This window comes from Panthera leo, chromosome D2 (genome assembly GCF_018350215.1).
Source record: "Panthera leo isolate Ple1 chromosome D2, P.leo_Ple1_pat1.1, whole genome shotgun sequence".
Taxonomy (NCBI): Eukaryota; Metazoa; Chordata; class Mammalia; order Carnivora; family Felidae; genus Panthera; species Panthera leo.
This window is the reverse complement of record NC_056689.1, coordinates 38,192,826-38,210,346: the sequence shown is the minus strand read 5'-3', so window position 1 is coordinate 38,210,346 and position 17,521 is coordinate 38,192,826.

The following is a 17,521-nucleotide window of genomic DNA, read 5'->3' as shown; positions in this document are numbered from 1 at the left end:
ATGGACCTCATGTCTGTTAGAGCTTAATACAGAGCACGTGCTCAGCAAATACAGGTCCTGTCTCCCGGGCCAACCACGCCATTTGAAAAGCCTTCAGCCTCAGTCTCCGTATCTACAAAATGGGTTGAAGCTGCATTTCTCTCGCAAGATTCCCGTGGGAAGAAAACGAGATGATGAATGCAAAAGCGTTTTGGCAAACGCCCCCTCGCCTCGAGTAAGGGCTGCATGGCCTTCCTTCTTACACCACCGCCCCCCCACCCCCGCAACCCAGATCTAGACACAGACAGGCTCTGTAAACATGTATCCAGAAGTGTTTGCCTGCCTACGAAGTATGCTTTCAGAGGTGCTGTGAAGCATCCTAACTCTTTGCTGATGCCTGGAATCCACGGTTCTTATCACAGATCCGTGTCCACTCAGAACCCGTGAGAATCATCCATCACTCGCCATCAAAGTAGAGAGGTGGCCAGGCAGCCCTTTCCCGGAGACACAAACAGCCTGGAAACCTGGGTGCTCTGCATCCAAATCAGCCTCACCACCGTGCGCCCCAGCAACTGGGACACCAGGGGCACAGCAGGGCACCAGCTCTGCGGGCCATCCCCGGACAAGCCAGATTGCCCACTCTCTACCTACCAAGCCACTCCATCTGGTTCTTCTGTCCTGGTTTCCTGCAAGGATGGCAACCAACAGCTTTGCCTCCTGCGAGGTGGCTGACCGTGGACAAGTCGTATGACATCTCTGAGCTCCAGCTGTCCCGTGTCCCCCCCCCCCCCCCCACCAACCCCAACCGGCTTGGGGTTTCGCTGTGAAAAAAAGTGGCTCAGCGTATGCACAGGTCCCCGACAGTGCTCCTGGCACATAGTAGTCACTCAGGAACTTGCAACTGCAAGCTGCAAATGATGATGATGATGTTGGCGTTGGCGGTGAAGTCAGAGTCCCCAGATGAGGACGGCACGTGACTCTGTTGCCCTCAGCGGAAGCTGCTGGGTCTGAGATATGGGTCTGCCTGCCTCCCACCCAGACAATGCCTGCTTTGCAAGAGGCAGCTCGTTATGCCGGAGATATATGTCCTGTCGTAAAGTGTTTAATATTTTAGCTCCTAATTGCGTTACCAGAGACAGACAGCCGTTTATCCTCATCACTCTCCCATCGTGATCTTCGGCAGGACCCGCTGGGCCTCTCCAGGTGTTTCCTTGCCCCCTCTTCTGAGAATCTGGGGCGGCTCTATGGGCACCGGCAGGCTATTCAGTGTGGTCAGTGGTGAGTGGTGCCAGCAGGAGGGGCCTGGCTCGGCACCGTGGGGGGTTCAAGATGACCCTCCCTTCCTCCTCTCCGCCTGCAGCCCTCTTGTTTGTGAAGCACCGTGCCAGCCGTCCTCACCTTCTCACAGCAGTCCTGCAAGACAAGAACTGTTATCATTGATCCCAAGATACAGAGGAGGAAACCGAAGCCAGGAGAGGTCGTGAATTTCATTCATTCATTCATTCGTTCCCTCGGCCATCCTTTTTTGGTAGGAGCAGCACAGGGAAGGTCCCAGGGACATTGGAATGAACAACACAGCCCCACTCCCAGGGACCCACAGCCTTTTGCCTCAATAATACAGGTGCCCTTAGCAAGTCTCTGCACCCCCTCCCCCAGGTAGTGCTTACAGCCAACAAAGCTCTCGTTCTAAAACAGACCCGAACCCTAGGTCCAGAGCCCTTAGATGAAGTACTCTCAGTTTAAGGCCCCAGAAGCTTTCTGTTCAGACTCTTGTCTGACCCAGCCCCCACCCCTATCCCTCACTATGCGCGGCCCCGTGGAACCTCATGCTTACCACTGGCCCCAGACACATGTGACAGCCCCGCTCACTGTCCACCTGGTGGCCGTTCCTCCCCCTTCCAGCTGCCCGTCTTCCCTGCTCCTGGAGCCCTGATGCTGGCATTGGTAGGCAGAGACACTGTAGCAAAGCCCCTCCACAGCCCCCGTGTAAACTGATCACGGGAATCCTAATTCCCTTCCCCAGACACTTCCCCGGTCTCCCTCACAACCAGGGTGACCAGTCCATGACAAAGTGAGTGAGAACAGGGGATTGTCCCGGACTGAATGTTTGCTGCCCCCTCATTCATATGTTGAATCCTAACCTCCAAGGTGATGGAGTTAGGAGGTAGGGCCTCTGGGGGATGATTAGGTCACGAGGGCTCGCCTGGGAATGGAATCAGTGCCCTTATACAAGAGACCCCAGAGAGCTCTCCCTCCCTCTGTCTGCCACGTGAGAATACGAGAAGCTGACAGCCTCCAGCTGCCTCCCGCCGGAACCCAATCTTGCTGGCACCCTGTCCTCAGACTTCCATCCCCAGAGCTGTGAGAAATGGATGCCCACAGTCCTCGGCCACACGGTCACTGATACTTTGTGAGAGCAGCCCGGACAGACGAAGCTTGGAGTGCCTGCAGGGGAGCTTCGGGACAGAAAGTAAGTAGAAGGGGATTCTCTGGAGTCTGGCCGTCCCCTTCCTCCTGCCTTGAGCATCTTTGTGGGCAGGTGAGGTATCTGGCAGGGTAGCAGCCACGTTTGGATCATGTGAGAGAACACATGAACGGCAAAAAGCCCGGACACGGAGAAAGGCTGGGAAATGTGGGTCAGGTCTGGGTCCCTGCCAAGGGCACGGCTGGGGCTCTGTACGACAACCCTGGGGCCGTGCTGCTGTGCTGTGCTCTTCTTGGGAAGAGACGACACCCCTGCCCACTGATACCATTACCCTCTGGGACTTGCTTGCTCCTACTGGAGGTGTTCTGACAGAACCTCTTCCGAGCTGGCCTCTTCCAACCCCCTGCCTGGATCGCCCATTCCCTTTGCTTTTGTTTTGACCACGGTTTCTTTCCTTTTTCCTTTTTTCGCTTTCAATTTAGAGACAGAGTGTGCGAGAGTGGGTGAGAGGGGCAGAGAAAGAGAGAGAGGGAATCTCAAGCAGACTCCATGCTCATTGCACAGCCTGGCACAGGGCTCGATTCCCACCACCCTGGGATCGTGACCTGAGTCAAGATCAAGAGTTGGACGCTCAACCAGCTGAGCCACCCAGGTGCCCCCTGCTTCTCATTTGTTAAGACCTGACTCAAGAACCTCTTTCTGAGTTTTCCTTACCTCCCCCCGCCGGCCTTGACCACAGGGCTGAGTGCCCACTCATCCGGGCACCCACCGCACATGGCTCATACCCCTTTCACGCTGCCTTCACACACTGATTTAGGACCATTTCTTTTCCTCATCGGTCTGTGGACACCATGGGAGGTCCCAGCCCAAGAAGGTATTCAGTCAAAGCTTAAGTGATGATGACCTACTACAGGGTCCTGTGTCACTGAATTCTCCCAGAGACCTTGGGGACCCACAGTGATGCTCACCTCCATTTGCAGGTGAGGAAACTGAGGGCAGAGAGGGGCAGAGATACCTCGGAGTGAGCTCTGGGCATGCTAGAGGGAAGCCGTTGTCCACAGCGTCTATGGGTTTCCCCCGCCGGCCGGCCTGCCTGGACCACGGCCCCCGTGAGCCATCTTCCTGCCGCGACGGGCACCGCCTGCATCACAGGGCAGTGGGTGGCACAGCCAGGTGCCGGGCCCTGGGGCGGAGAACAGACCTCGCTTGTCCTGGCATAGCTGCCGGGGAAGGGTTCAGGGGCCATTCTCTGTAGGCAGCTGGGGCTGGGGCCCATCAAAAAATAAGACCCGAGCCGGGCCTGCCGGGGGATGAAGTCATGTGGAAAAACACTCAAGTCAGAACAAAACTGTCTTTCTGCAAATGACTTCATCACGTTGCCAGAAGGCTCGGATCACTCCACCTCTCACCTCTTCCAGCCCGCCCACGGGAGCGGGGAAGACCAGTTCCTCGGGTCCTGTTACATCACTTAGCGAAAGTAAATGCTGCAGAGACTCACCCAGGAGATGCTGGGGAGCAGACGCGTCCGTCTTCCTCCACAGCCGGGGCTTCCTCTGACCCGGCAGGCTGGGAAGGCTTTGGGGGCAGGCCAGAGTCTCTCTGCCTCTGTGCTCCCCGTGCTCAGCTCAGAGCCCAGCAAACATAACACAATGTAACACCCACTTCCTGCACACATGTGTCCCCGCATTCTACAAATACTAACCCAACAGCTCTTCTCCCTCTGCAGGCATCGTGCTGGCACTGGGATTGTGCTTGCAGAAAGAGGAAAGGAGGAGGGAAGGAAGGAAGGAGAGGAGGAGGGAAGGAGCGAGCTCTGCACAGGAGCGATAGAGCCCAATGGAGCAGGACAGTCCCCGAGAGAGGTGTAAAACGGGCTGGGTACTGTTTCTCATTCCAGCAACGCATTTCTGTTCAGCGGGGTTTTCTCGGGCACAGTCCCCATTCCTGGAAGCTTGGTGGCACCTTGGGATCTAGGCAAGCCATTCCGGCACCGGGGTGCTGGTAATCTCGCACAGGACGTGGACAATGTCAGCGACTCGAGTCATGTGCCGTAACGGACAAGGTGATGTGGGGCACGCTGGAGAAGGTGCTGGCCAAGGAGGAGCTCTTTGAAGGATGAACACACCAGGCTGTTGAGAAGGGGTGGAAGGACAGCCGATTCTCCACGTTGGAGCACAGGTGCACAAAGTACGTGACAATAGGTGGTGCTGGTGAGGCAGGCTGGGAGCCAGGCTACGGGTGGAGTGGGTTTCCCTGGGAAGGGAACGAGGGGCCATCGAAGGGCTGGAGAGTAGAGGGTCCAGTTTATGTGTGCATTTCAGAAATGCCGCTCTGGACTGGAGGCAGGAGGGGTGTGCCAGAGAGAGCTACCAGGAGGCCCCTGGAGTGCTTCCGGGTGGTCCCAGGGGGGACACCAGCTGGAGGAGAGGGGTGGCAACAGGTTTGGGAAGAGGGGGCAAGAGAGATAGAGACACCCACTGTTCAAGGGCCTTGGAGACCACCCGGATAAGGGAAAAGTGGAGGCTACCGATGTTCTGGTCTCTTAGGCTATCAGTTAAAATTTGCATTCCAGGGGCCTCTGGGTGACTCAATCAGTTAAGCGTCTGATTCTTGATTTCAGCTCAGGTTACAGTCTCACAGTTCATGAGTTTGGGCCCCACATTGGGTTCTCTGCTGACAGTGCAGAGCCTGCTTGGGATTCTCTGTCTCCCCCCTCCCTCTCTCCAATAAATAAATAAACATTAAAAATTTTTTTTTTCATTCTAATGTTATGGCAGAGAAACTCAAAACAACAGCTAGGCAGTCCCAGGCTGGTGTGCTGGCTCCACAATTGTCAGAGATCCAGCCTCCTTCCATCTTGTTGCTTGGCCATCTTCAGGCCCCAGCCTTGATCACGTGGCCCAGAATTGCTGCTCTGAATCCCGCAGTCACAACTGCATCCAGTGGTATGGGGGAAACAAGGAAGTGAGGTGCACTCACTCTTTCCAGAGATAGGACTCAGAAATCTGCTAACATTCCATCGGCTGAACTTAGAGGCAAGAACATACACGGCTGTAAGGGACACTGAAAGTTGCTGGCTGCCACGTGCTCCGCTCAAAAACCCTTCCTTTGTTGGGGTGCTCCTGGGTGGCTTAATAGGTTAAGCGATCGACTTCGGCTCGGGTCATGATCTCACGGTTCGTGAGTTCGGGACCCGCGTCGGGCTCTGTGCTGACGGCTCGGAGCCCGGAGCCTGCTTCGGATTCTGTGTCTCCCTCTCTCTCTGCCCCTCCCCCGCTCACGCTCTGTCTCTCTTTGTCTCTCAAAAATAAATAAACACTGAAAAAAACGAAAACAAAACAAAACAAAACAAACCCTCCTTTGCGGAAGAAGGAGACTATGTATCCATGAAGGGACAATGAATGGATAATGTTGTGTACGCCCTTTGACTCTCTGAGTTTGATATTTCATATTTGCAAAATCCATTCTGTGAAGAGTCCCACTTATTCCTAACCAAATAGATGTTAAATATGATCAACTCTCTGCCAACTGCGTGCTGTGTTTTCCTGGACAGGTCGAGTCCTCCTACTTAGCTCTGGTCTCTCCAACCATTGAAGGAGATACTGGAAAATATTCCTCACAGGAACCCGAGAGGGCTAGCCGAGTGGGCTTTAGTGGTCTCTGAATCCTGTATATTTTCATGCTTGATTTGGGGCACACGTTTTTCTTGGGAGAGCATCTATGGCTTTCAACAGATTGATGAAGGGGGTTGTGACCCTAAAAAGTTGAGAAACAGACTCAAAGAACTACCGAGGGCCCTCCACACCCGTCTCGTCTGGCTCCTTTGTACTCACCTTGCAGTGGATACTTGGAAAGGAGTCCAGGGAAAAGCAAAAGGCAATTGAGGGACTCCGGGGAGGTTGGAGAGCGGGCTCCAGCCCCATCCGGACAGTGCGGGCATAGGTGTGGGTGTGGTCCACCACCCCCAGGGCTTCCCCTCCAGTCCTTGTCCTGGCTGCGCTGGGATTTGGCTGGGTGCGCCTGGCACACGCCGCCTAACGCCTCCCACGCGGTCCCCAAAGCTCCCAGCCAGGAGCCAGTTAGGATTTCAGAGGCACAAGTGAGCTGCTGTGTTTGGCCTGCCAGGTGAAAAGAACAGAGCCCGCATTAACGAGACGCTCCTCTCCTGGTATCGCCTTTCCCTTCTCAGGCGGTGTCTCGGACCGGCAGCAGACCTGTCTCTCCGGAGCCAGGGATTTGATATTGTCGTGAATGGAGGTTTTCATCCCCCACCAGGCGTCTGCCCTCCATGGCGCCTGCCGCTGGTGCCAGGCTTGGCATGTGAGCCCCAGCCGCGGCAGCCGTGGGTGGACGGGAGGAACTGGGCTCTGAGGGTCCCCACCCACTCAGGCCTGGGGCAGGGCGAAGAGGCATCCGCCCCACCCCACCCCCACCCCCAGGGGAAGGAGCGAGGAGATGGGCGCGGTCCCGGCTGGGCGCGATGGGTCCCGACGTACTGCCCGGACGGTGGGAATCTCTCGACAGCCCGCTGCTGAGCCAGACTCGTAACAGCAGAACCACCACCCGTAGTCGAGATGGTACAGAATAAAGTCAGAAAGAAGGATTTTATCACAGGGGAAGGGGAGAAGGGAGAGGCATCGTGGCACCAAAAACACTTAGAGCAGGGAGGGATGGGCACCTCGGAACACGGGAAGGCGGGGAAGGGGAGGGGGCGGACGGTGGAGGGGCCGCCCCTGGGCACCACCAGGGAGATGGCTCAGGAAGAAACAAACTGGGGGGGAAGCTCAGGCCCGGGCTGCAGCGGAAGCCCCAGCTAGGGGTTCTGGCAGCTGGAACGTGGCACCTTCACCACAGGAGAGCTGGACCGGTAGAAGAGGTCAGGGCCGGGTGACAGGGTGTGCTCCTGTGGTGGCCGAGGAGCTGGAGACAGGCCTAACGTCCTGACAGAGCCGGTCTGCCCTGCTCATCTGTCTGCAGGCCCTCGGGCCTCTTCACTCAACGTAGGCGGGGGACTTCGTGGCCACAGCCTTTGACTATAGGTGTGGGACCAAGGAAGGTGGCCAAAGGAAAACAAAGGGCAAGGAGGGAAGGGCTATGCTTTCAAAGAACTGCACACAGAGGCCTGCACCTGGCTGCAAAGCCCCCGCCTGTCTGTCTGTTCTCTGGTCGAGGCCTGGGAAGTCAGGGCAAGTCTTAGAGACACCGCTGCACTGGGGACAGCTCAACAGCACGGTGGTTTGTCAAGCATCCATGCGGTGCTGGGTCCTGGAACGGGTGTGGTGGAGACAGAGACAGGACAGAACGAAACAACCCTCCCCCGGCCCTGAGAGAACTCACAGTCTGGTCAGGGTGGGGTCTGTTTCTAAGAGTTTCCTGGAAGTCGGGCTCTCTGCTGCCTTCCGGAGGCCTGACAGGCATGTCTCGAAGACTGTCCTCGCGGCATTCCTGGGAGGGAGGCAGAATCCCTCACTGCGGGGAACAGAGGCTCAGAGACACTAAGCTACCTGTCTGGGACCACACAGCTGGGAGGCGTGCGATTGAATTTTATTTACCGCTCCAACGGAACACAAAGCCGGCGGGCAGACCTGCGCTCTTCCCCGTGGGAGGTGGTCCAAGGATATGGGAAGTGGCTTGAAACACCGGAGGTTGGAGCTGGTCACAGACCTTCCAGTGGATGTTTGCCGAAGTGCACGTCACCCAGTAATTCCCAGCGGGGGAGACAGAGGGAGGAGAGGAACTCCTAAACTCAAAGGCCACCCCACCCGCTGGACAAGGTACCGGGCTCTGCGGAGCGTCTGGGGGTGAAGAGATCAGTCCCCGTCCTCCGGGAACTCACGGAACAGTAGGAAAGAGACGGCAAGTGTGTTTAGACCGCAGGCACCGAGCCAGACACATCTCTGTCCCTTCTGAGCAGTGTGACCTAAGGTGAGGACCGGAACGTCTCAGAACCTCAGCTTTCTTCTCTCTAGAACACAGACAGGAGTACCTAATTTATTGCACGGTTGTGGCGATTACATCAAACAGTGTGTGCTAAGCACAGGGCTCCACACAAAGGAGGAGCTCGCTCGCAATTACAGTTATGGTTCTTATCGCCATCCCTGACAGAGCTGTTCAATGAGGAGCAGTTAAGTTGAGGAACCCCAGGAGAGACCCAGATGAAGCATGCCCGGGATTCGCAGCGGGGGAGAGGGCAGGGGAGGTGGGAAAGATGCACGAAGGCTTCCCGTTTGGTTCTCGCTATCGTGTTTACTTTTGGAATCCTCTTCTCTGAAGCCTCTTCCGTCTCACTCGTGCTGAGTCTCCGGGACAGGCAGTCAGCACCCAGCGACTCTCCGTGCGATGGCTGGATCGCTGCGCCGTGCGTCTGGCTGCAGAGTTTCGGAAGCCCCCAGCCCGGCTGCCTCTCTGCCCCTTCCCAGGAGCGCCGGCTCGGAGAGCTTCTGCGGGGCAGTCACAGCCGATGATGGCCGGGCAGCCCCTGCCTCACACGACCCAGCCCCGACTCCCGGCGCGGGGTGCGGGGGCATCCCGGCTCCTGAGCTTTGTGGAGAGGCCAACCCGCAGAGCTCCTGCCACCGCCTGAGTCGGCAGGGAAGATGGAGAGAGCAGCAGAGGTGAGTCCAGAGGCCCAGATTAGCGCCTGCCACCTGCAGATGGCCAGGCTATTCCCCCCCACCCCCAAGGTGTGGCCGAGCCCTTTGCCCCTGGCCTTTCCAGGGTCTGCAGCGGAGGGCGCTAGTTCGCCCCTAGGGCAGCCAGCCCTCCACCAATGAGGTGAGAGTTGGCTGAACCTCAGTTCCTCGGTGGGCTGGTGCCCAGCCCTCGGTGGGCAGACAGACTGCAGCAGCACGAGCCACAGACAAAACCTGCTCATCAATGCATTGTTCACCAGCTCCCGTTGAATCAACGGGTTGTTTCCCGGGCTCCCCACAGTGCTCCCGGACTGGGATCACCTTCCAGATAAGCTACTTGCTCCCAGGTCCTTGTCTGGGGGTCTACTTCTTGGGAGCATGTGGCTGGACCCCCCCTGGGCTGAGCGCCCGGGGGGCCCCAAGGCTGGGGTAATGCTGTCTCCGTGAACTGTGGTTTCCAGCACGGCTGGCCTTCCCCCGACTTGTTGCCTCACCCGCATTCCCAGAGCGTGGGGCGAAGTCAGACCCCTCTGCTTGCCGTTCTGGGTGACACCGTGACCTTCTGTTCCCCCACATCTTCCTCGATGGCAGGAGGAGGCATTTGGGGGATTGGAACGAAACAGCTTTGGGCTGGCTCCAGGAGGAGCCCCTCGAGCCTCCCGTCAAATGGGTGTGCCCGCCGTCCAGTCAGAGGGAGCGCTGTCAGGGGACGCGGAGAGAAAGGCTGAGTCATCGGTTCCTCGTGACACTAACGAGCAGCCTCTGCGGGGCCTCCCGGGGCCTCATCGCAGGGGTGCGTTACTTTCTGGGGCTCCAGCATCAGAGCTTCGGTCTCTGCCTCCCCGGAGCGCGTCATGCTCCGGCTTCCCACGGCAAGGCTGCCCAGCGCGTGGCAAAAGCGAGGTAGTAAAATGTCCATCTGCCGAGGCTGGAGGACGGAAGGTACGGGGTCCTCCGGGAGAAGCGGAGCCCTGAATTGAAGACACGCGCGGACCCAGCCGGGCAAAAGCACTTGCCCGACCGGCAGACGCTTCCGGCACACCTAGGAGCAACGCGGCCTCACACGTACACAAAAGCACACGCCGCAATACGCGCATGTACACACACGTGCCCCCACCATCCACCCAGGCGGCTCGCAAGCCTGTGCTAAGGACGGGTCCATGTGATGATGGGAGCACACACGCGTGTGCTGCACGTCCCGATGAACCCCCACTGTATGCGTGCACCGGCACGTGTTTCGAGTCCCCCCCCCATGGTAACGAAAAGGGACATCTTCTTAGCTGGTGTACTAGGGGCAGAAGAGCCTATCCCCCAGCCTTGATTCTTGAACGACAGTTGCCCGTCTGGCTGTCCCGAGGACACTTGGCTCTGTGAGGCAGAAAACCAACGCAGTGCTGGGGCGAGTGCGACTCAGGGGTGAGTTACACAACCCCATCCTGCCTGTCTCCTTCTGCCCAGGAGGGGGAGGACGAGGAAAGCCCGCAAATGTGAAAGCCAAAAGGGTTGTCGCTCTTCCGGAAGCTTCCATATTATCACTTCGCTTGTCCAGGCTAGTGGAGGCCGAGGCTCCCTGAGGGGAGCATCAACAGCCACTGCACTGTCACAGACACGACTGTGTGCTCTGTGACGGGAGCACCTTCCATCAGGGGGGCGGCCACGGAGTGTCACCTTCCACTGACCCGCTGCTGCCCGGCTGGCCCGCTGCCCAGGGCTTCAGCATACCTCGCGAAGAGAGCAGGTTGGCCCCTGGGCTTGTAAGGCGGGCACGTATGTTGGCCCATGTCTGCAAAGGTAATCCTGCCTTCGGATTGTTCTACAAGCTCTGACTTAGCAGCTCACAATTAGAGGAACTATGGCAGACATAAGGGTTTTGAAACCACTCCAGTTCATAGACCTCCCGAGGGAATGACAACATCCCAGTTCCCTGGGATGCCGTGTCTTTCCGGAGATCTATTCTGCAAATATCCACTGAGACCGAGGGCCTGGGGTGACACAGCTGGCTGCCCTCAGGAACTCACGATCCACGAGGCAAGTAGACAAGGGCCAAGAGACTATTGCGATTTTCTCTCGGAGGAGGTGACTCTAACTGAGTCTGGAAGGTTAAGAAGTTGGGGCCAAGAGAGAGGTATGTGTGTGAGTGGGTGGGAGGAGGGGGAGGTGTGTGGGATGGAAGGACGGAGAGGAGCGAGAATTCAATTCTGAGGAGAAAAGCAGCCTTCACCAAAACAAGTTTTCTACACAGGCAATTGCAGACCAGGGGCTGGCAAAGTACAACTCACCGGGCCAATCCGGTGCATTTCCTGTTTTTGTAAATAAAGCTTTATTGGCACGCAGCCATGGCCGTTCACCTATGTATCACCTGTGGCTGCTTTTGAGCTACAGTGGCAGAGTTGAGTAGTCACAGCATGGCCTCTGAACCCTAAACTATTTACTATCTGACCCTTTCTAAAAAAAATCGCCACCTCCTGTTCTAGATCTGTCCATTAATTCTGGAACCCATTGTAGAATTCTTTTTTTTTAATTAAATTTTTAAAATGTTTATTTATTTTTTTAGAGAGGGACAGAATGAGAGCAGGGGAGGGACAGAGAGGGAGGGAGACAGAATCCGAAGCAGGCTCCAGGCTCTGAGCTGTCAGCACAGACCCTGACGCAGGGCTGGAACTCAGGAAGTGAGAGATCACGAGCTGAGCCGAAGTTGGACGCTTAACGGATGGAGCCACCATTGTAGAATGCTTGAAACCAACCACATCTAGAACCCACAGCATTAGAGTCCAGCGTGGTGTTCCAGAACTCCTGTAAGAGTGACGTTTGTGTAGGATCTACAAGTTTACAGTGAGCTTTTGCATCAATTACCCTATTTAATCCTTCAACAAGCCTGTGTGAGGTTAATGGTAATTTTATCCCAATTTTGCAGATGAAAAAACTAAGACAAAGGGAAACGAAAAGACTTGCTAAAGACCACATGGCTGGGAGACGCCGAGTCCCAGGCAGCCTGGTTCCAACATTCCGTGCTCTTTCCACCACATTGACCTGCTGGGGCTTCTCTGACACAACATGCCGCCCCTGAGCTGCCCTCCCTGCCAGTCCATTTCCCTCCTGTCCCGCCGAACATCCCTGCTGCCACCGGGGACGCCTTTTGTGCATTGTGCTCTCTTCGTGGGAGAGAGGGTTGGGAAGAGAATCGAATTTCCTTTCCGTATCTGTTTGCCGCTTCCCGGTGCACCCTGGGATGTTAACGAACAGTGACAGATGAGCCTCAATTGACCGGCGTGTGTGGAGAACCACTGGACCAGGTAATTCCCATCCACCTCCTCAGAACTCCATCCAGGAGGGGGCCCGGGGCGGCAGGGGTGGCCCTGCCCCTGGGGCCCGGTGGGTGCCGAGCTGTGAGGGACCCGGCTGTGCTCCCAGGAGGGGTGGGCACCCTGGGCGACCCCTTCAGAGCCCAGGGCTTGCAGTGTCCTTGCTCATTTGTTTCCACGGGAGCTGCTCTTAATGAAATTACATTCCATTTATTAGGTACAAGGACCTACAACGTGGCTGTGTTGTATCAGGCGAATTCTGAAGACCCACCCTTACCACACACACACGCGCACGCACACACACACACACACACACACACACACACAGGTTCCCTGCAGCTCCGTGCTGCAGCTGACTGGAGCCCTTGCATGCTGTGGGTAACACATTTAGCTCGATAAAATATAATATACGACAGGATCATATTTAACAAGGAAAACAGGGCCCGAATGGACAGAGGAGCAGTGTGGCTGGGTTGCCATGGAAACCTCTGGTTCGGAATTTCCTGACTCCTAAGAGATTACATTTTCAACCTTAATGCTGTATTAACATAAGCTTTGGCACTTAATGTCTCTGTTTTTCACCTCCCCTCTCTCCCTTGCTCACAGGCAAAAAAAAAAAAAAAAAAATGCTTCCAGGATGAGCCAGGGAGGAGGAGGGGAGAGGCTTCACTTCAGGAAAGCTCGAACAGGCTCCAGTCCAGAGCTGCCACCGCACCCGGACGAGGCGCTCCGCAGCTTTCAGAGAGCATCACATCCATTAGCCGCCACGACCTGCAGACGGGCCCGCGCGGCCCCGTGCGGGCCACCTGCCAAATGCCTCTTGCCTCCGTCCCTTCTTCCCTCTCTCACTGCCACTGACCTTTTCATCCCTCCCGGGCCTGTTGCAATAGCTTCTCACTGCCTCCCTGCTTCCAGCCTATGTCCTCCTGTCCCCTCTTGCTGCCTGCGTGATCTTTCTGCACCCCACTTTGTTCACCTTGCCCTTGGCATCGTAGCCTCCCATGGCCCCACCAGGTACCGACTGAAGTCCCAACTCCTGCGCATTCAAAGATTAAGGCCTCTCTCTACAAGTCCCTTGCCAGCATTTCCCGCCACATCCCCCCCCCCCCCCGCCCCCTCCAGCCCCGAGGAAGCCATGATGTGCTTCCTGAATACACCAAGCACTTTCAGGGGCCATGCGTCTGCTCGTGCCATGAGCTCAACCCGAACCCCTGGCCTTTCCCATCCTGCTGACCAAGTCATATCTTCCGTTAAGATCTTGTTCAGCATCACCTACTTCAGAGACCCTCTGCCCACCTGGCTGCCATCGGCCATGGCACTTGCACTGAAGGCTCGTATGTTCCCTACCAACTGATGATCCCCCTTAGGCCTTCACACACCTGCCTCCTCTGCCATGTTGGGAGCCCAAGGGTCATGCCTCCTCACCGCCATATCCTCCTCCCTCCCAGAATGGTTCTGGCACCTCCTAGGTGCTCAGGTGGCATTGGAGAAGTGGAGCTTACCGGCGAGAACTCTGAGGCTCAGAGAGGTCAAGGTGAGGCAGACATCACTTGTCTGATGGCCCAGTTGGGATCTCTCTCCTATCGCCACTCCCCCCTGCCTCTCTGCTCACTCTGGGGCCTCAGCCTCACCTACAACCCACAAACCACTACTCATGTCTTGGTTTGCAGAGCTGCACATGTCTTTTCTCTGTCAAACCCTTTCTTCCTTCTCCATGTCTTCTCCACCAGCTGCCCAACAGCCTTGGACTAGCGGGGCCACCGGAAAGCCGAATCTGGGACACAGACCCTTTGATCCATAGAAAGACTCATGAGTCTTCTTTCTGGTGACACTTACCCCTCTTCTAAAAAATGAGCTTCTCAAGGTTGCCAGGAATAGCCGTGCATGCAAGCAAGCTCATGCCTTGGTGTCTCAAGGTCAGGATCCAGGGAGGCAGAGTGAAGGCCAGCATCTTCACCACTGCGAGCAGTGACTGGCCGCTCCCACCCCCGCCAAATTCTGTCCACCTGGAACCTCAGAATGGGGCATCACTTGGTGTAAGAATCTTTGTAGATGTAATTAGTTGAAGGGTCTTGAAATGAGCTCCTCCTGGATTAGGGTGGGCCCTAAACCAACGGCAGGTGTCCTTGCAAGAGACAGGAAGTAGGCACGCGGAGATCCAGGCGAGAAGGCGATGGGAGGATCCCCAGGAGGTGGACGTGGAGGTTGGCGCGATGGGTCTACAAGCCGGGGAACACTAGGGACCGCTGGATGCATGGTCAGCAGAAGCTAAGACAGGGGCCTGGAACGGAATGTGTCTCAGAGCCTGCAGAGAGGACCAATCCTGTGACACCCGCTCTCTGGCCTCTGGCACTGAGAATAAATTGCTTTTGTTTTAAGCCACCCAGTTTGTAGTCCTTTGTTACCTAAGCTGCTCTAGGGGATGGAAACAACCAGGCAGTGTAGCAGGGGAAGCCTCAGAGGGACACAGGGAATGAGGGCGTGGACAGAGGTGCTCATCACATGTGGGCTCCCCCTCTGCAACTCACCCTGGCACCTCGAGGCTCTTTCTCTTTTTTCTGTTGACGTCCAGCTGCCTTCGCCCTGCCCCAGTCCCCTCTCCTCCCCGTGTGTCCATTTTCAGGCTCTCACCTGTGGGTTCCATGTGCCTGAAAGTCTGCAGTTTCAGATGTCCCCCGTGTCCATCTGTTGGTGGTCTTACCACTTCCCTTACACCTGCCCACCAGCCAACTCTCTCGCCACATTTAGCCTCTCTAAGAGAGGTGATCAGATCATGGTTAACCGCCATCATCCCCAAAGGACAAAGCTTTCACTCCAGCCGGGAGTGGAGGTCTACAGGCAGTAGACTTTGGCCCTGCTCATCCTGGTCAAGGTCTGCCAGGTCCGGACAGCCGTGGCCAGAGAGGCAGGCCATGTGTTCCAGCAATGGGAAGACAGGACGGATGAGCAGACACAATCCCAGACTGACACCTGCCCCGAGACTGAGCTTCCTGCAGGATTGAATACTAGGCAGTAGGAAGGGAGAAGGAAAAAAGAAGAAGCACTTCTTAAAGAGTGAGAAGAAAAGCACCATCAGCGGAAGCTTTTGAAAAGCCAAAATTGCAACCCACTTACCTCCTTTGCCAGAGGACAGCTGCCTTTGTCGAGCTGCTCAGAAGCGCCCGTAGCTCTGGGTCAGCCTGACAGCCACTGGGGACGGCAGGGGTGGGCCCAGAGAGGCTGGGTGGGAGGGGCAGGCTGCCAGGGCCTCGGCTGAGCTGGGCGCCTCTGCAAACGGGTGTTTGCAGAGGGCAGGGGACAATGGCTCCGGTGCATCAGGCTGCTTTTGCTGTAATCCCACTCCCTGAATGCCTCCCGTGCGCCACACCATGCTAGCGACACCGTCCAGACTCCCTCTCATTCACTGTCCCCGGGCCCTGGGGCGTGTGCGTCAGCGTAGGGCCCGTTGTACAAGTCAGAGAATGCAGGTGCGAATGCCCAACGTCACACGACGAGGAAGTGATGGAGTCAGGATTGAAACTCAGTGGATCCTGGGGTGCAGGCATGTTACAGGGAGACCTGATGACCTTTGATTACGGGATTCAGATCAGGTACTAGTTTGGTTATCAGTGCTGAATTTCCTGATTTTGATAACCACACCGTGACGTGTAGGAGGTCCCATTCTTAAGAAATACACATGGCAGAGTTTCCGAGTAATCGGAAGCCACGTCCCCAGCTCGCTGTCAGATAGCTCAGGAAAATAATAGAGTGAATTATAAAGTGAATGAGACAAAATCTAGCAATTGGGGAATCGGAGGAAGGGTGTGCAGGGGACCCTTGACTATTCTCGTACTCTGTACATGGGAAACCGCACGAAAATTAAAACTATAAAAAAAGAAAACTTTAAAGTCTTAGCTCTTTTTATTTTTTTTTCAAAGCACCTTAACGAAGTATAATTTCTGTAATGAACGCCATGTATTTGAAACGTATGCTGTAATAACTTTTGACATATGTATGTACCCATAAAGTCATCACCACTGTCAAGAGAGTGAACATACCCATCACACCCGAAAGTCACCTCCTGCCCCTTCACAACGGTTCCCTATCACCCCTTCCCGATCCCCCAGCCCCGGCCCCACACAACTGCCTTCTGTTGCTTTAGATTAACTTGCATTTCCTAGAATTTCACATAAATGGCATCATACAGTATGCACTGTTTTTAGCCTCTTCTTTCACTCAGTATAATTATTTTGAGATCCATCCATATTATCGCATGCACTGCTTGTTCATTCCTTTTCACAGCCGAGTAGTATTCCATTGAATGGATATACCACAGTTTGTCTATCCATTCCCCTGCTGATGGATATGTGGGTTGTTCCCAATCCTTGGAAATTATGAATAAAGCTGCTAGGAAGATTTGTGTTCAGGCCTTTTTACGGGAGTTATGCTTTCATTTCAACCGAGTGACTGGATCGTACATTAGTGTGTAGTAAGTTTATTAATGAAGACACTGCCCAACAATTTTCCCAAGTGGCCGTACCACCAGCAGCAGGCACGGATTCTGGCATCACCACATCCTTGTTTCAGTGTTGAGGCAGTGTCCGCCTCTTGGGTCTTGGGTCAGACCCGTCTAGCGGAGGCTAGTGGTCTCCCATTGTCGCTTTCGTTTGCCTTGTCCTGGTGACGAGGGGTGTTGATTTTGTCACTATGCCCTTCCGTCTCCAGCTTCTCTGGGCGAAGGGGAACACGCGGCAAGCCTGAGAAGCTTAGTTAACGCCGCCTTGCAGGCCAAGGGTGGACAGGCAAGTCCCCAAAGGAGAGCGTGGAAATGGATGGGCTTAGGTGGAAGCCTAGAGCCCCAGCGTAGAGCGGGGTCCTTGCCAACACGGGTATCGGTCCAGTGGCTCCGACTGGCAGAGGCTTCCTTTCAGACCACCCCCAGCTCAGCAGCCCAACCTGGGCCTTTTCACAGGTGATCAGCAAACACGATATGGTGGGTCCTAACCCTCAGCCTCCATTCATTTACCCAACAACCATCAAGTGCCTCTCAAGTGCCGATGCTGTGACCAGCGTAAGTGTTCGACAGGCTTTGCTTGCTGCGTAGGTTGTATGGCAACTTTCAGAGTAAAAGGCGGAGTACCCAGGGATGATGTTCAAGGCCTTTCTTGATCGAGTTCCTAAATCTAGGTTTTCCTAACACATCC